The sequence below is a fragment of the Bos grunniens genome, chromosome 4 (genome assembly GCF_055505025.1).
Source record: "Bos grunniens cultivar Pamir isolate PY7600 chromosome 4, Bosgru_T2T1.0, whole genome shotgun sequence".
In the NCBI taxonomy this organism is placed as follows: Eukaryota; Metazoa; Chordata; class Mammalia; order Artiodactyla; family Bovidae; genus Bos; species Bos grunniens.
Window position 1 is genome coordinate 46,509,765 of NC_141168.1, and position 24,241 is coordinate 46,534,005.

General features: G+C 36.9%; 2 long non-coding RNA genes across 3 annotated transcripts in view; one reads left to right on the top strand and one right to left on the bottom strand.

The window, feature by feature from the left end:
* LOC147374048 (uncharacterized) overlaps positions 1–13,123 on the top strand; it is a 364,526-nt gene extending 351,403 nt beyond the window's left edge. Inside the window, exon 3 of one of the 2 annotated variants that reach the window (XR_015162378.1) lies at positions 12,322–13,123. This is a non-coding gene — a long non-coding RNA (uncharacterized LOC147374048). Of the gene's footprint in view, positions 1–12,128 lie in introns of both variants that reach the window. The other variant, XR_015162372.1, reaches the window with a different exon arrangement.
* The window catches only part of LOC147374049 (uncharacterized), a 294,066-nt gene that overhangs the window by 7,066 nt on the left and 262,759 nt on the right, over positions 1–24,241 (bottom strand). The gene's annotated exons all lie outside the window — the stretch shown is intronic.

Consider the following 24,241-nt stretch of genomic DNA (forward strand, 5'->3'; position numbering starts at 1 on the left):
GTAATGCATTCCTTACATCATTCAGAGAAACAGTTTAGAAACAAAGACGTGGAAACCCAAAGTGAACAAAATACTATGGGGTATCATCAGTATGGTTATGTTTGTAAAAACAGGACCTTTACTAGCAAAATCCCTGAATATTAAGTAATGACATAGGTATGGCTTTTATATTTCTATATTAAAAAGGTTACCTGGATATTAGGGTAAAGAACAAAAATAAATAACAGAGTTAGACATAAATTGAACATTTTATTTTCTCCAAGCCAGCAGTTTTATATTATTTGACACTTTCTGTGATATAGTTGTCAGTCATGTGCTATCTACCAGATTGTTCTAAACTTAAAAACAAAACAATTTGTCCCTTAAAAATGTATCTAACATAACTTCTGAAGAGGAAATACATTTATGTAGTTCAAAATGTGAGAATAAAAAGTACTATATAGTGAATAGTCTACTCTCTCTGGCCAGTCTCTTAGATATTCTTACAGACTTTATGCCTTTCTCTTTTCACACAGAATTTAGCATATTATACAAGCTATTCAAAACTTAAATTTCTTTTAAAAGACACTGATCTTGGAGGTCTTTCCATATCTATACATATAATAAGTCATCATTCTTATTTTTAAAACCACAGCTTGTGATTCTTTATATGGATTTCACACAGTTAATTTACAACCCCCCAACTGGTGAATATTTGTAGTAGGCTGTGTCATTGTTCACACCAATATCCATTTCCTGACTTCTGAGATCACATTTGTCTAGTCCTTTCCAGCCACATGTCTTGTTTTGACCAGTGAAATATGAGTGACAATGACGTATCACTTACGGTAAAAACTTTAAGGGACAGTGAATATTTTTTGTCGTATTCTGTCTCCTTCCCCTTCTCTCTCAACCAGACAAGAGAACCAGTACAATTCCTTTTCAACCTGGAAAAAGGTACTCCTTCCATATGAGTATAATAATTAGGACCTGTGCTAAAAGCTATGTGTGAATGAGAAACACAATTGCTAAAATGCACAAAGCATATATTTTTTCATTTGTTGCCATAGCATTACTAGATGATCATAATTGATATGAAAAACGATACCAGAATTTGTGCACTACCATAACATAGACCTGTGTGTTGTCATCATCCTGGTTAGGAAATAAATGGCAAGAATTGTTTTAAGTTGGAAGGATAGAGGTCTACATTAAGTTTTGGAGAAACAGTGATAAAATGGTAGTCTGCAATAACTTGACAAGTCACTAACGTCCTTCATAGTTTGGTGAAAAGATTGGGAAACAGAATATGAGTAGTGTGGGTTGTCTGTTAACTAGAAGAAGAAGAAAAAAGCCCAGAGCAGAAATTGCCAGTTTGAAAGGGAAAGTGGAAAGGAAGATAGTCCTGAAAGTTAGGACTTGTGGTTTGTAAGTGGAAATTGTGTCTTGATTTCTAACAATAAAAGGCAAAATTAAGAGAAAAAGCCTGTGAAATCAGCCTTGTAGCAAAGATCATATAAAACCTATGGACCATAAAACAAGAGCTGGGAACAGATTAAGTGGCTAGCAGTAGATTCAGTGTGTTAGAAAGACAGTTTATTTTAAAAAAAGAAAGAAAAGATAGAAAAGAAAAAGACTAAGTGTACTTTTCTTTACGACTGATAGCTCAAGGTAGGCACAGTTACGTACACATAGAGGGGGATGTCTTAGGAAGAGTTGTGAGTTTGGCTATTTGTATTTACATAGTACTGGTTGAAATAAAATCAAATAAGAGGTCAACAAATTATTTCAGAGAGTAATCCTATTAAGACAAATGTTAACTGGAACTGAAGTAGACTATTGTGTTTCTAACACTCTGTGGGCAGAAAATGGGCTGAGAAAGCTTTTCACCACTTAAAAAGTTGTCACATATCTTCTTCAGTTGTAGCCTAGGAAGATAATGGAAAAAGAATTGCCTCCCAGAGCGGGTACTTAAGGATCATGGATAACTGTGGCATGGGGACCGCTCTAAGGAAGACAGATCAAAGGCTTACTCCCCAGTTTCAGGACAAATGCTCTTTTCTCTATATGACTAGCGTGAATTGGCCTTGCTAAATATGAGTAATTGTTGTATGTTTCTCGCTATTTCTCCATCTAAATGGAGGTGTTCATAGCAGAGTTGTTGTCCTTATTTCACTAGTGTGTTTCTGGTAGAGAGTGTCCATCTGCACGTGGTAAATTGGAATGACTGAGACCTAGGGCTTCAATAGCAAAGAAGTAAATTGATGATGTGTTCTAGTAGTTGCCATTGGAGGGAGAGCAGTGAGTATCTGAGAAAGGAAACCAAAGGTTTGTGATCTGAAAAGAAGACTGGTTAGTCTAATTATAGTTCATCAATATTTAATTTCCTACCATGGAAGAGAATCGTAATCAGATTCCTTCTCTCATTGGCCAAAATTGGCCAAGTGCCTTGCTTCCCACCCCCCACCAAAAAAAAAAAAAAAAACCTAGAACTTATGTGGTCAGAATTTTTATAGCATGGGGTATATTTTGTCATTTTCTTTTCCATCACTGCAGCCCTCACCATTTCCAGACAGTTCCTGTTCCATAAGTAGATGGATGAATTATTTAAGCAGAATCCACGTAAAACTTTACTGCTTTAAATGATTAAAATCTTCATGTTGTCTGTTACTTCAGCCTAATGTAGCCTACTCTGATATATAAGCTTTCTCCAGCTTTTTGCTCTAACAAATAAAACTACAATGACTTAACATACATCATTCCAAAAATGTGTCAAGGGACCTGAAGTTTAAATTCTCAAAAGTGGAATTACCACTTTTTGTTTACTAGGTGTTTATGAGATGCTTATTTATTAACACTTGACAGGAAAGTTCTGGTAGTATGTTTAAGATGGTGAATCTGGAAAGCAAACATTTTGAAAATGAGCAAAAATATTAATGTTTGTGAAAAAAACTCATACCTTGGAGAAAGCATTGTGTAAATTGTTTAAAATAGTTCTATGTGATTCTGAAGCATATATAACTATGTATTATAAAAAAATTTTACCTTCTATAAAGTTATAGATTCATAGAAATAGAATTTTCCAGCAAAGATTAAACTCTTCCATACAGAGAGTTTCCGTTTCAGTGGGTTTTGTACCTAATTAAAATATCTGTAACATCCGATTGTTTGAAAAAAACTATGTAAGGAAAGTATATATGCATTCACTAAGGAAATTAAGGTACTAAAGGGGGAAAATCATATGATAACATTGCCACATGTGTAAATAATATTTGATAAGGTTCAGCACTCTGTAGTAGAAGAAACTCAACTAGGAATATAGGTAATTTCCTTTACCTAATAGATGGTATCTAAGAAAATATTTGGTAGACATTATTATTAATGAAATACTGAAAACTTTCTGCTTGAAATTAGGAATAAGAGGATGATGTGAGCTTATGACATTTCTATTAAACATTGTATTAAAGATCTTAACAGTGTTGTAAGTCGTGAAAAGGAATGAGAGACAGATCTGCCATTATTAAGACGACAGGACTGTGATTAGAGAAAATCCAAAGAATGAACAAATAATTAAATTTAGCATGGTCACTGACTATAAGATCAGTATATAAAATCAACTGCCCACCTATATCAGCAATGCACAACTAGAAATGACATTTCTAAAAGTTATCAACTAAGTGGGGAAAACATTACCACTTTATAATAGATAAAAGCCAGGAAATTTCTAGGAATAAATCTAATAAAATGTATACGATATCTCCACATCATAATTTTTCAACAGCAGCATTACAGAACTGCAAGTGCTACCACTGTATATAAAAAGAAGTGGCATACCATCAAGAAGAAAAATTAAAGTAGGCCTAAATATAGGGATTTATGATGTTTACTGATTACAGTGTTTGGTACTATAAAGATGTCAGTCCTATATAAATTGATATGTAGCTTTACAGTCATCCCAATAAAATGTCTACCTATTTTGCCTTTTTGGAAATTAACTAGTTGGTTTTAAAATTTATATGAAATGCAAAGGAGAATCATTTAGGTAACAGAAGATGAATTTGGTCTGTGCTGTATTTCTCACACTCCCAAGGAAGTGCTTTTCCTCCTCTGACAAAATGAGGGAAAATCCAATTTTCTTTGTCATCACAATTTGTCAAAATACCTTTACCTCCCCTTCTCTGTTGACAGTCTCTGCAGTCCCCTTACTGTAATGCTAGGAAATCTTTCTTTTCTTGGCCTAGGGACTTTTAATTGCTTCAAAATGTAGTGTAGAAGGCATGGGTAGCTGAATTAAAGCTTGCTTAATGTTTTCTCACATCATTAAAGCCTGTATGAATTAAATAAAGACCTCCTTTGATCCAGTAGACAAAAGAACCTTCTTAGAGTTATACCTTTAACAAAATAACCTTTAATAGAACTAATATCAATACATCTCAGTAAGACCAACTAATTGATATCTCTGCTTCCAAGAATCCAAATGTCAACAAACAAAATTTACAAAGTCTGGACTTTAATCTTCTATTCATATATGACTCTTTCTTACTCTCAGTATGCCTTTCCCAATAATTTTCGATCTCATCAAACTCCTGGTCTCAAGATAAATTTCTGCAAAGCTTTCTCAGCCTTCTCATTCTGAATCAGGTGCTTCTCCTCTGTGTAATCTAGGGATGCTGCTTATTTCTCTCTCATGGATCATTGTAATGTAAATGTTGTGTTACAGAAATTTCAAATGCAATACATTTGTATTCAGTTCAGCTAAGCTTCCAAATAAAACAGACCCCAGTGTCTCAAAACCAATACAATGTCTCAAAAACAACAGCAGTTTACTGATCACTCAAGTTAACAGTTCAAGGAAAGTGTGTCTAGTTCTTAGGTATCTCACCCATGAACTGAGGCATCATCTACTTTTTCTAGGACAGGACAGTCACTTGCATTCAGTGGCAGGAGGCAATAAAACAAGAAATATGTACAGAGGAATTTCTTGTCTAGGTGTGGAAGTGCTACACATCACTCTGGCTATATTCCCTCGTGCAGAACTCAGTTAAGTGGTTCATTTAACTACGGTGTATCTGGGAAATATAGACTGGCTATGTGGCTAGCCACGTGGTTTATGTTCAGTTCAGTTACTCAGTCGTTCCGACTCTCTGTGACCCCATGGACTGCAGCACTCCAGGCTTCAAGATCTGTCAAGAATAGAGAAGAATGCTTTTTTTTTTTTTTAATTGCAGAATAATTTCTTTACAATGTTGTGCTGGTTTCAGCCACACAATAAATGAGTCATTATATATGAGTCATTATATATATAATTCCCTTATTCTTGAGTCCCATCCCACCCCTCCAGGATGTCACAAAACACTAGGCTGGGCTCCCTGTATTATATTATAGCAGCTTCCCACTAGTTATTTTACACATGATAGACTATATACACACATTACTTTCTCAGCTTGTCCTATCCTTGCTTTCCCCCAGTGTCCACATGTCTTGAGAGAAGAATGCTTCTATTTGAGACTACTTTGTAAATGTCTTTGGGTTACAGCAAAGTGTTCAGTTCAGCTCGTCACTCAGTCATGTCCAACTCTTTGCAAACCCATGGACTGCACAATGCTAGGCTTTCCTGTACATCACCAACTCCCAGAGCTTGCTCAAACTCATGTCCATTGAGTCAATGATGCCATCCAACCATCTCATCCTCTGTAGTTCCCATCTCCTCCTACCTACAATCTTTCCCCAAATCAGGGTCTTTTCCATTGAGTCAGTTCTTTACATCAGGTGACCAAAGTATTGGAGTTTCAGCTTTAGCATCAGTCCTTACAATGAATATTCAGGACTGATTTCCTTTAGGATGGACTGGTTGAATCTTAATGCAGTCCAAGGGACTCTCAAGAGTTTTCTCCAACACCAAAGTTCAAAAGCATCAATTCTTCTGAGTTCAGCTTTCTTTATAGTCCAAATTTCACATTCATACATGACTAATGGAAAAAACCATAGCCTTGACTAGATGGACCTTTGTTGGCAAAGTAATGTCTCTGCTTTTGAATATGCTGTCTAGGTTGGTCACAGCTTTTCTTCCAAGGAACAAGCGTCTTTTAATTCCATGGCTGCAGTTACTATCTGCAGTGATTTGGAGTCCCCCAAAATAAATTCTCTCACTGTTTCCATCGCTTCCCAATCTATTTGCCATGATCTTAGTTTCGTGAAGGATGAGTTTTAAGCCAGCTTTTTCATTCTCCTCTTTCACTTTCATCAAAAGGCTCTTTAGTTCTTTGTTTTCTGCCATAAGGTGGTGTCATCTGCATATCTGAGGTTATTGATATTTGTCCTGGAAATCTTGATTCCAGCTTGATGTATTCTGCATATAAGTTAAATAAACAGTGTGACAATATACAGCCTTGACAGACTCCTTTCCCAATTTGGAACCAGGCTGTTGTTCCATGTACAGTTCTAACTGTTACTTCTTGACCTGCATACAGCTTTCTCAGGAGGTAGGTCGGGTGGTCTGATATTCCCATCTCTTTAAGAATTTTCCACAGTTTGTTGTGATCCACACAAAAGCTTTGGCATAGTCAGTAAAACAGAAAGCAGATGTTTTTCTGGAACTCTCTTGCTTTTTTGATGATCCCAGGGACATTGGCAATTTGATCTCTGGTTCTTCTGCCTTTTCTAAAACCAGCTTGTGCATCTGGAAGTTCACAATTCACGTACTGTTGAAGCCTGGCTTGGAGAATTTTGAGCATTACTTTGCTAACATGTGAGATGAGAGCAATTGTGCGGTAGTTTGAGCATTCTTTGGCATTGCCTTTCTTTGGGATTGGAGTGAAAACTGACCATTTCAAGTCTTGTGGCTACTGCTGAGTTTTCCAAATTGGCTGGCATCACCTCCATTAGCTTTGTTTGTAGTGATGCTTCCTAAGGCCCACTTGATTTCGCATTCTAGGATATCTGGCTCTAGATGAGTGATCACACCATCGTGGATATCTGGTTCATGAAAATCTTGTTTGTATAGTTCTTCTGTGTATTCTTGCCATCTCTTCTTCATATTTTCTGCTTCTGTTAGGTCCATACCATTTCTGTCCTTTATTGTTTCCATCTTTGTTTGAAATGTTCCCTTGGTATTTCTAATTTTCTTGAATAGATCTCTAGTTTTTCCCATTCTACTGTTTTCCTCTATTTCTTTGCATTGATTATGGAGGATGGCTTTCTTATTTCTCCTTGCTATTCTTTGGAACTCTGCATTCAAATGAGTATATCTTTCCTTTTCTCCTTTGCCTTTAGCTTCTCTTCTTTTCTCAGCTATTTGTAAGGCCTCCTCAGACAACCATTTTGCCTTTTGTCATTTATTTTTCTTGGGGATGGTCTTGATCATTGCCTCCTGTACAATGTCACGAACCTGCATTCATAGTTCTTCAGGCACTCTATCAGATCTAATCCCTTGAATCTGTTTGTCACTTCCATTGTATAATCTAGTCATAAGGGATTTGATTTAGGTCATACCTGAATGATCTAGTGGTTTTCCCTACTTTCTTCAACTTCAGTCTGAATTTGCCAATAAGGAGTTCATGATGTGAGCCACAGTCAGCTCCTGGTCTTGTTTTTTTCTGACTGTATAGAGCTTCTCCATCTTTGGCTTCAGAGAATATAGTCAATGTGATTTCAGTATTGACTGTCTGGTGATATCCATGTGTAGAGTCTTCTCCTGTGTTGTTGGATGAGGGTGTTTTTATGACCAGTGTGCTCTCTTGGCAAAATTCTGTTAGCCTTTGCCCTGCTTCATTTTGTACTCCAAGGCCAAAATTACCTGTTACTCCAGGTATCTCTTGACTTCCTACTTTTCACTCCAGTCCCCTATAATGAAAAGGACCTCTTTTTTGGGTGTTAGTTCCAGAAGGTCTTGTAGGTCATCATAGGACCATTCAACTTTAGCTTCTTCAGTATTATTTGTTGGAGCATAGACTTGGATTACTGTTTACTGAATGGTTTGCCTTGGAAAGAAACAGATCATTCTGTCATTTTTGAGACTGCAACCAAGTATTGAGTTTTGGGCTCTTTTGTTTACTATGAGGGCTAGTCCGTTTCTTCTTAGGGATTCTTGCCCACAGTAGTAGATATAATGGTCATGTGAGTTAAATTCACCCATTCTAGTCCATTTTATTTCACTGGTTCCTAAAATGTTGATGTTCACTCTTGCCATCTTCTGTTTGATCACGTGCAATCTACCTTGATTCATGGACCTAACATTCCAGGTTCCTGTGCAATATTGTTCTTTGTAGCATTGCACACTGCTTCCATCACCAGTCACATCTACAACTGGACATTTGCTTTGGCTCCATCTCTTCCTTCTTTCTGAAGTTATTTCTCCACTCTTCTCCAGTAGCATTTTGGGCACTTACTGACCTGGGGAGTTCATCTTTCATGTCCTATCTTTTTTGCCTTTTCATACTGTTCATGGGATTCTCATGGCAAGAATACTGAAATGGTTTGCCCTTCCCTTCTCCAGTGGACCACATTTTGTCAGAGCTTTCCACCATGACCCATCCATCTTGGGTAGCCCTACATGGCATGGCTTATAGTTTCATTGAATTAGATAAGGCTGTGGTCTATGTGATCAGATTGGTTAGTTTTCTGTGATTGCGGTTTTCATTCCGTCTGCCCTCTGATTGAGAAGGATAAGAGGCTTATGGAAACTTCCTGATGGGAGACACTGACTGAGAGGGAAACTGAGTCCTGTTCTGACGGGTGACCATGCTCAGGAAATCTTTAATCCAATCTTCTGTTGATGGGCAGGGCTGTGTTTCCTCCCTGTTGTTTAACCTGGAGGCCTCACTCAGTGCTCCCGACCCTGCAGCAGGCCACCGCTGACCCATACCTCTGCTAGAGACTCCTGGACACTCATGAGCAAGTCTGGGTCAGTCTCTTGTGGGGTCACTGCTCCTTTCTCCTGGGTCCTGGTGCACACAAAGTTTTGTTTGTGCCCTCCAAGAGTCTGTTTCCCCAGTCCTGTGTAAGTTCTGGTGACTCTACAGTAGGGTTAATGGTGATCTCCTCCAAGAGGCTTATGCCATACCCAGGCATATAAAAGCCTCTAATATAAAGTTCAAACAAATTCATTGTTTCTTGATGACAATGAATAATCCAAAATGTGCTTAATTATATTTCACTGTAGTCCTAATGGGTGTCATTATATTTCATTTCATTCATTCTCTGAATCTGTAACATGTAGAATCTTCATTTTACTCATTTGATTATGGAGTTAAAGGAAGATCATTCAGCTCTTTGAGGGTACTAGCTCAGCAATATGCAAATGGACCTTTCTCCACTCAACTGCATTGTTTTTAAATCATTGCCCTCATCTAGATAACAGTATCTTTTACATAATTGATTTTGAAAGTCACACTTACCACCACCACATTATGCTTCTTTATTAAAACACTTTCTAAAATCTAAGCAATAAGTTTTCAAAATTTATAAATATGCTATTCTCTTAATTGAGTCTCCAATATGAGTCTTTTTTTAGAGGCTCCCATTTCCTAGGGGTTGAAAATGAAATCCCAATATAGTGTTCAATGCCTTTCATAATCATGATTGCTATCTCCAACAGCCTTCCCTCTTCTCTTTACCCTTCTCCTCTGTACTTCAGACACAGGATACTGTTCCCTGCCCTTGAATAAAACAGGCAATTTTCAGTGTCATTCTTTCCTTCCTCTGCCAAAAATTAGCCTTTTACCTTACCCCTTCTCTGCCTTCTTGATATAGGTGTTCTTAAAGGTATAACTCAAATGTTATACATTTTGCAAGGCTTCCCTTTCTTAATACCCATAATCTCAATCAATCACCATTTCCTTTTTGCTCCCACAGGAAATGTTTATATTTGTTTTATAGCATTTATCACTGCAGACTTGCATTGTAGTTACTTGTGAATGTATCTCTTTCCCTTCAGATAGACTGAAATTCTTGATAGTAGTTAGAACATCTTATCCACCTTTTTGTCTCCAGTGTATGTACACAAAACAGTTGTGGTATTGAATTCTAACAATCTGGGTACTTGTTTTATTAATGTTTTAAGAAAAAGTAAAAACCCAAAAATCTCCTATGTGTTTTTCTTTGATTCTTACAGAGAGACCTTAGAAATAGTTCTTGGGAAGTTTGAGAACATTTTGCAAACAAATATAAAAATCCACGTGTGAAAAGGGAAAAGAAAATATGTGTTAATGTTAACAACCTAAATGAATCTTTTAGAATAGCATTAATTAAGTGTTGTGAATGGATATTGCTTATATACTGCTATAAAACCATATAACCTAAGCCACATGGGCTCCACTAAGAATATGCAATGAGTATTTTAAAATTCTATGTAGATATACTTCAGGATGTGAGTGATCTATATACCAAGAATATATTTTCTATGGTTATGAAGGAGGGCGAAAGAACTTACTAGAAAATATATGGATGAATACAAATTTGCCTTTGACGGGCTTATGCAAGAAAGACAGCTAAGGTAGTTTATCAGTGACTGACAAGTACTTTGCAAGTCAGAAGACTGTTTTTTTGACTCTAGAATTAGAGGTCAGAACCACCTTTTTTCAATGGAGAAGGCCAACTTTTGCCTTTTTCCAGACCCTTTCATCTCCTATATAGACTAATCTCTGCTTTAATCAAAGAGTATTTTACAAAGAGCTCCAGGTCTACCAGATGGTGAGTATAAAATACATCTTCCTGCCAAAGATGTATTATATATTGTCTGTTATATAACAGTGTGAGCTGTGAATAGCCACTTGTCCCCTGAGAATCAAACTTGTACCACCCACTGCCTTGGCCTGGGGTTCTTCCTCTGTGACTCTGCCTGGTACGAGTTGTCTGCTGTAGCTGAAGTCTTACCTAGAACTTCAGCTCTATTGTTTGCAGATCGGATACTTTAACACTGTATGAAGCCCTGTTCTCTGAGTGATGAATCCTTTTCTGCATCTTCAGTACTAACTAAAAGCTTACAGAGATAAGCTTTCAACCTCAGACCTATTTTCTCCTATTACCTACTTTCTGGGCTCTGTGCCTATGATATAGGTTTTGGCTTGGACTTCAACTTCTGACTTGATCAAATTAGGGAAGGCTTTGTCTCTTAAGTCACTAAGCATAGAATAGCAGGACTCTCCCTTCCCATCTTATTTTCCAAAGAGCTAATCCTACAAATTGGGTCCATTTTCCCAGCTTGCTCTTATCTGCCTGTTTCTGCCCAAGTGGAAAAGATCTTGAAGTTTTTTGATCCAGTTTTGGCCTACATAAATGGTTACTTCAAAACGTTCCAATTTTTGTTTGCAGCAGCCACTCTTTTATCTGCAAATGAACATAATTTGTCCCTTGATTCCTCTTATGCAAGTGACCCAAGCCATATGACCTAAGCAATAATCACATGTGTTTTTGTGCATAATCACACTGCATGTTGCAAGTCTCTACACAGCATATGTAGACATATTTAGAAGCTTTCATTCCTGTTTCTGTAGCAGATGTGAGCTTGTCTGTTACTCTGACATATTTAATGCCTATTAAACTTGTAGCTACTTTCTTTTCTCCTCCTCCCTTCTCCACACAGTCAGGGTAAGGGTATTAAGGCAGCTGGCACAAAGGAAATATCACAGTATGTCAGATTATGATATTTTATCATTGAATTTTGAAAAAACTAGCTGTGTTTCCTTAGGCAAATCATTTACCCTTTCACTGCAGTCATTTCCCTTATCTGTAAAGTGGAATAATTATATATTTTATTCTGAGAATTTAGAATTGGACTCAATGTAAAGGACTTGTTACAAAAGCATATTAAAGGCTTAGTGGATATTAGCTATGATTATGGTAAACATTTTAAATGTTTATTAAGTAAATGAGACCAAATAAGAGCTCATTAGAGTAAGAAAACAAAGGGAAATTATTGTTTATGGAATACAAACTAACACTACCTGTGCACATAAAATCCAGGAGGATATTTTGATGTAATGATACTTTGAAAAGGAAAAAAATTGTATTATTTATGTTAGAAAGACATTAGAAACATAACGAAAAAAACATGTATAGAAGAAAGTTTCAGTAGTATAATATGTTGTCAAGTTGGCAAATTAAAGGTAATAATTACAGAATGGTGATATTTACATGGTTCCTCTTTTTAGTTCATCCTTTTCAACAAAAAATCAGACATTTATTCATGAACAAAAATACTTGTGTGGAAGTTGTGGGATCCAGCACCATATGCCAAGGGACCTATGAGGAGTCTTGCCCATCTGAGCATCTAGCAATAAGTAGACCTTAGGTGTGGACTGTGGAACCAAAAGAGAAGAAAACTTACAACCTCTTTTGCTACAGTTGGGAAAAAAACCTGAACTGCTGACCTGGGCAAATTCTCACAGATGAGAGATTTATGAAGTCCAGCCTTCCTGAAGGGAGATTCCAGCATGCAACTGGTGCTATGGAGATGGTAAGAACAACTTCAACAGTGCTGTCCCTCCCAAAGAAAGACTATACAATAATGATCTATCAGGGGGTGGTGCCCTGTCTCATAGGAGAAAAAGAGAGCAGTGAATGATTGCCCAACTACCCTGTTTCTCTCTAGCAGCACTCAGAGTCCTGGGGAATCCAGTCCATGACTGGAGGACAGAGGAGATCAGGAAAGAGAAAAGTTTAAATAACATTAAAGGGAAACAGACCCTGATGCCTGTGCTCAGCAATAAATCCACTCATGAGCATGGGGAGTACCACACCTGTCACACAGGAGGAGTACTTCCTACTGGGGTCAGTAGTCATCCTGGGTACCCTGAGCACTCTGCACACCTCCTACCACTTTGCAGTCAGCTCCTGGTGTAGTAATGAGACTAAGCTCCAGTAGACAGAATATATTCAGATAAACTAAGAAAAAAGAGAAGGCCCAAATATCACAAAGGAACGAAGAGACATTATGACTGACACCACAGAAATACAAAATATAATGAGACTACTGTAAACAGCATAATGTCAATAAATTGAATAACTTAAAAGAAATAGAATCCTAGAAACACACAACCCACTCATCTGCATTGGGAAGAAACAGAAACTGTGAGTACACATGTAATGAGTAAAGGGATTGAATCAATAATCAATCAAAAAGCTACCCACACAGAGGAGCCCTAGATCAGAGGTTTCACTGGCAAATTCTATCAAACTTTTAAAGAAGAATTTTTTCTTATCCTTCTCAAAGTCCTCTATACTTGCAAACTTAAGGCTAGCATTACTCTTTTACCAAATCCAGGAAGGGACACTACAAAAAAAAGGAAAACTAGAAATTATCCCTGATGAACACAGATGTAAAATTCTCAACAAACTATTAGCAAAGCAAATTCAACAGCACAGTAAAAAGGGTCCTTCACTAGGAACAAGTGGGATTGATCCCAAAACCATCTCAAGGATGATTCATCAAAAACAAATGGGGAGGAGGGTTCAGGATGGGGAACACATGTATACCTGTGGTGGATTCATTTTGATATTTGGCAAAACATACAATTATGTAAAGTTTAAAAATAAAAATCAATAAATGTGACACACCACAATAATAGAACTCAAGATAAAAATGATCATCTCAACTGATGCAGAAAAAAATGTTTGACAATATACAATAAGGAAAATATAATATAAAAGGACATATATGGCAAACCCACAGCTTAAAATAATATTCAATGGTGAAAAACTGAAACCTTTTTATTTAAGATGAGAAATAAGACAGGGTGCCCACTCTCACACTCTTATTTATCACAATACTGATAGTCCTAGCTATAGCGATTAAGCTAGAAAAGATAATAAAAGGCATTCAAACTGAAATGAAAGAAGTAACATTGTCATTTGCAGATAATATGATTTGAACTCTTAAAGACACAATCAAATAACTGCTGAAACTAGTCAATTAATTCAGCAAACAAAAAAGGCAAACTATGTGATGGAAGAAAATATTTGCTATTCATATATATATACACACATACACACACATATATAGGATGGGGGCTAATATCTAAAATATACAATGACCCTATACAGTTGGATAGGGGGAAAAAACACCAATACAATAAAAAGGGCAGGGGAATTAGATATTTTTTTCAGCAACAACATCCAAGTGATTAACAGCTACATGAAGAGATACTCAACATTATAAATAATTGGGGAAATAGAAATCAAACCCACAGTGAGCTGTAACCAAACACCTCTTAGAATGGCTATCACGGAGACAAGAGATAACTAATATTGGCGAGGATGTGGAGAAAAAGGAACCCTTCTACACTCTTGGTGGGAATGTAAATTGGTTCAAACACTATGGAAAATGTGGAGGTTCCTCAAAAAATTGAAAATAGAATTACTATATGATCCAGCAATTGTATTTCAGAGTATATACTGAAAGGAAGTGAAAATAGATATTGAAGAGATATATGCACTCCCATGTTTATTGCAGCATTATTCTCAATAGCTAAGATACGGAAACAACATGAGTGCTCATCAATACATGAAAGGATAAATAAAATGTGGAATACAAACATACAGCTATTATTCAGCCACGAGAAAGAACATCCTGCCATTTGCAACAGGAATGGACCTTGAGCACATTATGCTAAGTGAGATAAGTGAGACACAGAAAATCAAACACACTGGAGCCAAGATGGCGGAGGAGTAGGACGGGGAGAACACTTTCTCCCCCACAAATTCATTAAAAGAGCATTTAAACGTCGAGTAAATTCCACAAAACAACTTCTGAATGCCGGCAGAGGACATCAGACACCCAGAAAAGCAATCCAACTCTTCGAAAGGAGGTAGGAAAAAATATAAAAGACAAAAAAAGAGACGAAAGAGGGAGGGACGGAGTTCCGTCCTGGGAAGGGAGTCTTAAAAAGAGAGAAGTTTCCAAACACCAGGAAACCTTCTCACTGCCGAATCTGTGCCGAGCTTTGGAAGCACAGAGGGCAACGTAACAGGAAGAAAAAATAAATAAACAATTAAAACTCTAAGATTGCGAGTCCTACGGTAACTCCCCCAGCGGAGAAGCAGCGCAGACGCCTGCACGCGCCATTAGCAAGCAGGGGCTGGGCAGGGAGGCGCAGCGCGGGCTGCATCGCTTAGAGTAAGAATCTGGCCTGAATACCCTGAGCACTATCTGAGCGAAATAATTTGGGCTAGCAAACCAGACTGTGGGATATCTACCACGCGAAAAGCCAGCCCCAACCTAAGACACCGCCAGGCCTGCGCACGGAACAAAGAATTGATCAGAGATAGCCGGCTGCAGACCTTCCCCCTCCAGTGACAGGCAGCCAGAGCCGGAAGGGGGCAATCGCAGCCCCAGAGAGACATTATCTATAAAACTGTAAGCAGGCTTCTTTGCTAACTAAAACTTTTTGGGGGTCTGGACGGTTAACATCTGCCTGAGAAGGTGCACCGGTTTTACACCCAGATAACCGAGTGGCGGGGAGGCGATAAGTCGCAGCATTGGCGCTCGCCAAACACCTCATCACTTGAGCTGCTCGGACCTGGGAAGAGCACAAAACGCAGGCCCAACTGAGTCTGCGCCTCTGAGGACTACCCGAGTGCCTGAACCTGAGCGGCTTGGACCTGGGAGGTGCATGCAACCCAGGGCCAGCCGTGGATTGTTCCCGGCGGAACAACCTAGAGCCCGAGCAGTGTGGGCAGGGAGGCTACACGTGCCGTGAGCGGGGGCAGACCCAGTGTGGCTGAGGCACTGCGAGCGCATGCCAGTGTTATTTGTTTGCAGCATCCCTCCCTCCCTCCCCACAGCGCGACTGAACAAAGAGAAGAAATACAGCTCCACCCATCAGAACACCGACACAAGCTTCCCTAACCAGGAAACCTTGACAAGCCACCTGTACAAACCCACACACAGCGAGGAAACGCCACAATAAAGAGAACTCCACAAACTGCCAGAATACAGAAAGGACACCCCAAACTCAGCAATTTAAACAAGATGAAGAGACAGAGGAATAGCCAGCAGATAAAGGAACAGGATAAATGCCCACCAAACCAAACAAAAGAGGAAGAGATAGGGAATCTACCTGATAAAGAATTCCAAATAATGATAGTGAAATTGATCCAAAATCTTGAAATTAAAATGGAATCACAGATAAATAGCTTGGAGACAAGGATTGAGAAGATGCAAGAAAGGTTTAACAAGGACCTAGAAGAAATAAAAAAGAGTCAATATATAATGAATAATGCAATAAATGAAATTAAAAACACTCTGGAGGCAATAAATAATGGAATAACAGAGGCAGAAGATAGGATTAGTGAATTAGAAGATAGAATGGTAGAAATAAATGAATCAGAGAGAATAAAAGAAAAACGAATTAAAAGAAATGAGGACAATCTCAGAGACCTCCAGGACCATATTAAACGCTACAACATTCGAATCATAGGGGTTCCAGAAGAAGAAGACAAAAAGAAAGACCATGAGAAAATACTTGAGGAGATAATAGTTGAAAACTTCCCTAAACTGGGGAAGGAAATAATCACCCAAGTCCAAGAAACCCAGAGAATCCCAAACAGGATAAACCCAAGGCGAAACACCCCAAGACACACATTAATCAAATTAACAAAGATCAAACACAAAGAACAAATATTAAAAGCAGCAAGGGAAAAACAACAAATAACACACAAGGGAATTCCCATAAGGATAACAGTTGATCTTTCAATAGAAACTCTTCAAGCCAGGAGGGAATGGCAAGACATACTTAAAATGATGAAAGAAAATAACCTACAGCCCAGATTATTGTACCCAGCAAGGATTTCATTCAAGTATGAAGGAGAAATCAAAAGCTTCTCAGACAAGCAAAAGCTGAGAGAATTCTGCACCACCAAACCAGCTCTCCAACAAATACTAAAGGATATTCTCTAGACAGGAAACACAAAAATGGTGTATAAATTCGAACCCCAAACAATAAAGTAAATGGCAACGGGATCATACTTATCAGTAATTACCTTAAACGTAAATGCGTTGAATGCCCCAACCAAAAGACAAAGACTGGCTGAATGGATACAAAAACAAGACCCCTACATATGTTGTCTACAGGAGACCCACCTCAAAACAGGGGACACATACAGACTGAAAGAGAAGGGCTGGAAAAAGATTTTCCATGCAAATAGGGACCAAAAGAAAGCAGGAATAGCAATACTCATATCAGATAAAATAGACTTTCAAACAAAGGCCGTGAAAAGAGACAAAGAAGGTCACTACATAATGATCAAAGGATCAATCCAAGAAGAAGATATAACAATTATAAATATATATGCACCCAACACGGGAGCACCGCAGTATGTAAGACAAATGCTAACAAGTATGAAAGGAGAAATTAACAATAACACAATAATAGTGGGAGACTTTAATACCCCACTCACACCTATGGATAGATCAACTAAACAGAAAATTAACAAGGAAACACAAACTTTAAACGATACAATAGACCAGTTAGACCTAATTGATATCTATAGGACATTTCATCCCAAAACAATGAATTTCACCTTTTTCTCAAGCACACATGGAACCTTCTCCAGGATAGATCACATCCTGGGCCATAAAGCTAGCCTTGGTAAATTCAAAAAAAATAGAAATCATTCCAAGCATCTTTTCTGACCACAACGCAGTAAGATTAGATTTCAATTACAGGAGAAAAACTATTAAAAATTCCAACATATGGAGGCTGAACAACACCCTGCTGAATAACCAACAAATCACAGAAGAAGTCAAAAAAGAAATCAAAATTTGCATAGAAACGAATGAAAATGAAAACACAACAACCCAAAACCTGTGGGACACAGTAAAAGCAGTCCTAAGGGGAAAGTTCATAGCAATACAGGCACACCTCAAGAAACAAGAAAAAAGTCAAATAAATAACCTAACTCTACACCTAAAGCAACTAGAAAAGGAAGAAATGAAGAACCCCAGGGTTAGTAGAAGGAAAGAAATCTTTAAAATTAGAGCAGAAATAAATGCAAAAGAAACAAAAGAGACCATAGCAAAAATCAACAAAGCCAAAAGCTGGTTCTTTGAAAGGATAAATAAAATTGACAAACCATTAGCCAGACTCATCAAGAAACAAAGGGAGAAAAATCAAATCAATAAAATTAGAAACGAAAATGGAGAGATCACAACAGACAACACAGAAATACAAAGGATCATAAGAGACTATTATCAACAATTATATGCCAATAAAATGGACAACGAGGAAGAAATGGACAAATTCTTAGAAAAGTACAACTTTCCAAAACTTGACCAGGAAGAAATAGAAAACCTTAACAGACCCATCACAAGCACGGAAATTGAAACTGTAATCAAAAATCTTCCAGCAAACAAAAGCCCCGGTCCAGACGGCTTCACAGCTGAATTCTACCAAAAATTTAGAGAAGAGCTACCACCTATCCTGCTCAAACTCTTCCAGAAAATTGCAGAGGAAGGTAAACTTCCAAACTCATTCTATGAGGCCACCATCACCCTAATACCAAAACCTGACAAAGATCCCACAAAAAAAGAAAACTACAGGCCAATATCACTGATGAATATAGATGCAAAAATCCTAAACAAAATTCTAGCAATCAGAATCCAACAACATATTAAAAAGATCATACACCATGACCAAGTGGGCTTTATCCCAGGGATGCAAGGATTCTTCAATATCCGCAAATCAATCAATGTAATACACCACATTAACAAATTGAAAAATAAAAACCATATGATTATCTCAATAGATGCAGAGAAAGCCTTTGACAAAATTCAACACCCATTTATGATAAAAACTCTCCAGAAAGCAGGAATAGAAGGAACATACCTCAACATAATAAAAGCTATATATGACAAACCCACAGCAAACATTATCCTCAATGGTGAAAAATTGAAAGCATTTCCTCTAAAGTCAGGAACAAGACAAGGGTGCCCACTTTCACCATTACTATTCAACATAGTTTTGGAAGTTTTGGCCACAGCAATCAGAGCAGAAAAAGAAATAAAAGGAATCCAAATTGGAAAAGAAGAAGTAAAACTCTCACTATTTGCAGATGACATGATCCTCTACATAGAAAACCCTAAAGAATCCACCAGAAAATTACTAGAACTAATCAATGATTATAGTAAAGTTGCAGGATATAAAATCAACACACAGAAATCCCTTGCATTCCTATACACTAATAATGAGAAAACAGAAAGAGAAATTAAGGAAACAATTCCATTCACCATTGCAACGAAAAGAATAAAATACTTAGGAATATATCTACCTAAAGAAACTAAAGACCTATATATAGAAAACTATAAAACACTGGTGAAAGAAATCAAAGAGGACACTAATAGATGGAGAAATATACCATGTTCATGGATTGGAAGAATCAATATAGTGAAAATGAGTATACTACCCAAAGCAATTTATAGATTCAATGCAATCCCTATCAAGCTACCAACAGTATTCTTCACAGAGCTAGAACAAATAATTTCACAATTTGTATGGAAATACAAAAAACCTCGAATAGCCAAAGCGATCTTGAGAAAGAAAAATGGAACTGGAGGAATCAACCTACCTGACTTCAGGCTCTACTACAAAGCCACAGTTATCAAGACAGTATGGTACTGGCACAAAGACAGAAATATAGATCAATGGAACCAAATAGAAAGCCCAGAGATAAATCCACGCACATATGGACACCTTATCTTTGACAAAGGAGGCAAGAATATACAATGGATTAAAGACAATCTCTTTAACAAGTGGTGCTCGGAAATCTGGTCAACCACTTGTAAAAGAATGAAACTAGAACACTTTCTAACACCATATACAAAAATAAACTCAAAATGGATTAAAGATCTCAACATAAGACCAGAAACTATAAAACTCCTAGAGGAGAATATAGGCAAAACACTCTCTGACATACATCACAGCAGGATCCTCTATGACCCACCTCCCAGAATATTGGAAATAAAAGCAAAAATAAACAAATGGGACCTAATTAAACTTAAAAGCCTTCTGCACATCAAAGGAAACTATTAGCAAGGTGAAAAGACAGCCTTCAGAATGGGAGAAAATAATAGCCAATGAAGCAACCGACAAACAACTAATCTCAAAAATATACAAGCAACTCCTACAGCTCAACTCCAGAAAAATAAATGACCCAATCAAAAAATGGGCTAAAGATCTAAATAGACATTTCTCCAAAGAAGACATACAGATGGCTAACAAACACATGAAAAGATGCTCAACATCACTCATTATCAGAGAAATGCAAATCAAAACCACTATGAGATACCATTTCACACCAGTCAGAATGGCTGCGATCCAAAAGTCTACAAATAATAAATGCTGGAGAGGGTGTGGAGAAAAGGGAACCCTCTTACACTGTTGGTGGGAATGCAAACTAGTACAGCCACTATGGAGAACAGTGTGGAGATTCCTTAAAAAACTGGAAATAGAACTGCCTTATGATCCAGCAATCCCACTGCTGGGCATACACACTGAGGAAACCAGAAGGGAAAGAGACACGTGTACCCCAATGTTCATCACAGCACTGTTTATAATAGCCAGGACATGGAAGCAACCTAGATGTCCATCAGCAGATGAATGGATAAGAAAGCAGTGGTACATATACACAATGGAGTATTACTCAGCCATTAAAAAGAATACATTTGAATCAGTTCTAATGAGGTGGATGAAACTGGAGCCTATTATACAGAGTGAAGTAAGCCAGAAGGACAAACACCAATACAGTATAATAACGCATATATATGGAATTTAGAAAGATGGTAACGATAACCCTGTATACGAGACAGCAAAAGAGACACTGATGTATAGAACAGGCTTATGGACTCTGTGGGAGAGGGAGAGGGTGGCAAGATTTGGGAGAATGGCATTGAAACATGTGAAATGTCATGTATGAAATGAGATGCCAGTCCAGGTTCAATGCACGATGCTGGATGCTTGGGACTGGTACACTGGGATGACCCAGAGGGATGGTATGGGGAGGGAGGAGGGAGGAGGGTTCAGGATGGATTTTCTTTTAAAAAAAAAAAAAAAAAAAAGAAAATCAAACACTTTGTGATCTCAATTCTGTGTGGAATCTGAAAAAGCCAAACTCATAAAAACAGAGTAGAAATGTGACTGCTAGGTGCTGTGGGTGGGAGAATTGGGGAGATACTGTTTAAGGTAAAAAATTTGCCACCAATAAAGTCCTGGATGTCTAATGCACAACATAGTGATTATAGAAATAATACTGTCTTCCAGTTGCTAAGAGACTAGATCTTAATTATTCCCAACATACACACAAAAAGATAATTATGTGATCTGATAGAGGTGTTAATCATCTTGCAATATATAAATGTATCAATAAACACACTGTATACCTTAAACTTACAGGCTGTAGTACTTCAGTTTTGTCTCAATTAAAAAAAAACATTAAAGTAATAAATGATACAAGCACTGTGTATTCTAGACCAGCCTGCTTAACATAAAGTTCTATGTGGACAGAAATGTTCTTAATCTGCAAGACCTGCAATGGTGGCCAAGAAGTACACCCCAATACTCACAGCAGCACTATTTACAATAGCCAAGATATGGAAGCAATCTAAGTGTTCATCAATACTTGATTGGATAAAAAGATGTTATGTGCATATATAATGAAATTTTAGCCATAAAAAAGCAATCAAATCCTGCCATTTGCAACAACATGGATGGACCTGGAGATTATTATGCTTAATGAAATACGTCAGGCAGTCATAAAAAGTGTATGTACTTAGGTGTTCAGTCGTGTCCGACTCTATACCCCCATGGACTGTAAACTGCTATGCACTTCTGTCCCTGGGGATTCTCCAGGCAAGAATACTGGAGTGGATTGCCATGCCCTCCTCCAGGGGATCTTCCCAACCCAGGGATCAAACACAGGTCTACCACATTGCAGGTGGATTCTTTACTGTCTGAGCCACCAGGGAAGTCCTAAAAAGTGTATATTATCACTTATATGTGGAATTTAAACAATAAAACAAAGGAATAAAGCAAAATGGACTCACAGTTATAGAGAACAAACTAGGGGTTACCAGTGGGGAGGGGGCAAAGGGGAAGGTCAAGATGGGGGACAGAGGATGAAGAGATGCAAAATACTATGTATAAAATAAACTATAAAAACATATGTCACAGGGAAACACCTATAATTTTGAATTGAGTATAAGCTATAAAAGTATTGAATCACTATGTTGTACATCTGAAACACATAAAATGTAAATCAACTATACTTCAACTTAAAAAGTTAATTCACTAGTGAATTTTGGCTAATGAAACTAAGGATAATATTTTCATTTTAGATTTTAGGTATTTAGTAAAGAGAAGTAGAGAGCAATAAATAGTTAATTTCTCTCATTTCCACAATTTAGGTACCTGACATATATAAAAATACACAGAGTCTCTTAATGCAAAATTTGTATGAAAACAGCATGGTTTCTGAAGGAGAAAACATAACATGAGTAACTTTTGCAGTTTTAGAATAGGATCAATACATATGATAAGAGACAGGTTAATTTATATTTTGCTTTCATTTTTGTCACACATGCTAACATTTTTGATATCCAAAGACCCAAGAATTTTGTATTATCATGCAGTTATTAATAATTATTAATCAATGATTAATGATCTAGGGAAAAATGATATTCTGAATAGCCACTAATTTTTTTTTTACCCCAGGCATTGGTATACATTTCATTGATATGTGTATGCTGTTTGTTTTCACAAGATTTTTAAAAATTAACTTTATCCATGAGCTTCACTATTAATAATTACAAAATCTGTCCTGTCTATAAAACCTGAATTATTTATGTTTCCACCAGCCAGCCTTAAACCTATTTCTGTCTTGTTTCCTCTTCTACTACTTTCTATTGTGAATTTTAGAACTACTTAATAAGCTCTTCACTTACATAATTTGGTATCTATATTCTGCTAATCCATAGGAATTTAAGTTATATTTGAGTTATATTCTTAGAATGATCTGTTAATACATAATTGTTGTATTACATTCTTAATAATGAGTTAATAAAAATAATTCTTAATTATATTAATGGGCTTCCCCGGTGGCTCAGAATCTTCCCTGGTAAAGAATCTGCCTGAAATGCAGGAGACCTGGGTTTGTTCCCTGGGTTGAGAAGATCCCCTGAACAAGAGAATGGCTATCCACATCAGTTTTCTTGTCTGGAGAATTTTATGGACAGAGGAGCCTGATGGGCTACAGTCCATGGACTCGCAAACAGTTGGACATGACTGAGGTGACTGACAGTAACAATCATATTAATGTAGTGAAAGAGTTTTATATCTCCAAAGACTTTATTTCTTTAGTGCATCAATAGTTTATAAAACAGATTCTAACAGAAGGATTTTCTTAAATTTGTCAAAATTGGGAGTTAACAAAGTACTTCAATTCTCTCTTGACATTGTAGCACAGAACCCCTACACTTGTCATTGAAAATTCCATTTGATTTCTCACAAAAGCATTGTGTTGATATTTAGATTGTATCAACAGACTTGAAAATGTTAGATCTATAATACATATTTGGTTTATGGCATTTCTCTAATTCATTTATTTTTCCATTAAATCATTTTTCTTTAGGCTTCTTTGATTTTTCAAAGGAATATGTTCTTTTGACTTTTCAATCATAATTTATAAACTTTTCATATCTCATGCTTCAGAATGTGAGTTCATTTTTATTTCACAAGTCTGTATACTTCTAATTATTCTGAAAATAACTAATTAAGAGTGAAATCTAATTAGATGAAAATAACATTGGCAGTTATAATTGTCTGTTCAGATTTGCCATAAATATGATTATTTTTAATATCAAGTTCACCAACTGAGTTTTCTGTGAGTTCATCATAAATATAAAAATTTTAGTCTGACTTTTTGTTAAAAAAAATCAAACTATATGCATGTCTATGTCTTTTCAATTTTTTAAAAGACTAAGAATGATTTTCTTAAAACTTGTATTGTTTCTGAGGAGCTGCATATACTTTTCTTTTTTCTTCCAGTTTTATTGAAATATAATTGACATACAGTACTGTATAAGTTTAAGATATACAGCATAATTATTTGACTTACTATATCATGAAATATTTACCTCAATATTTTCAGCAAATATCCATCATCTCATATAGATTCAAAATTCAAGAAATAGAAAAAAATATTTTCACTTGTGAGAACTCATGATTTACTCTCAATAACTTTCATATATAACTCATACCAGTGTTAATTATATTTA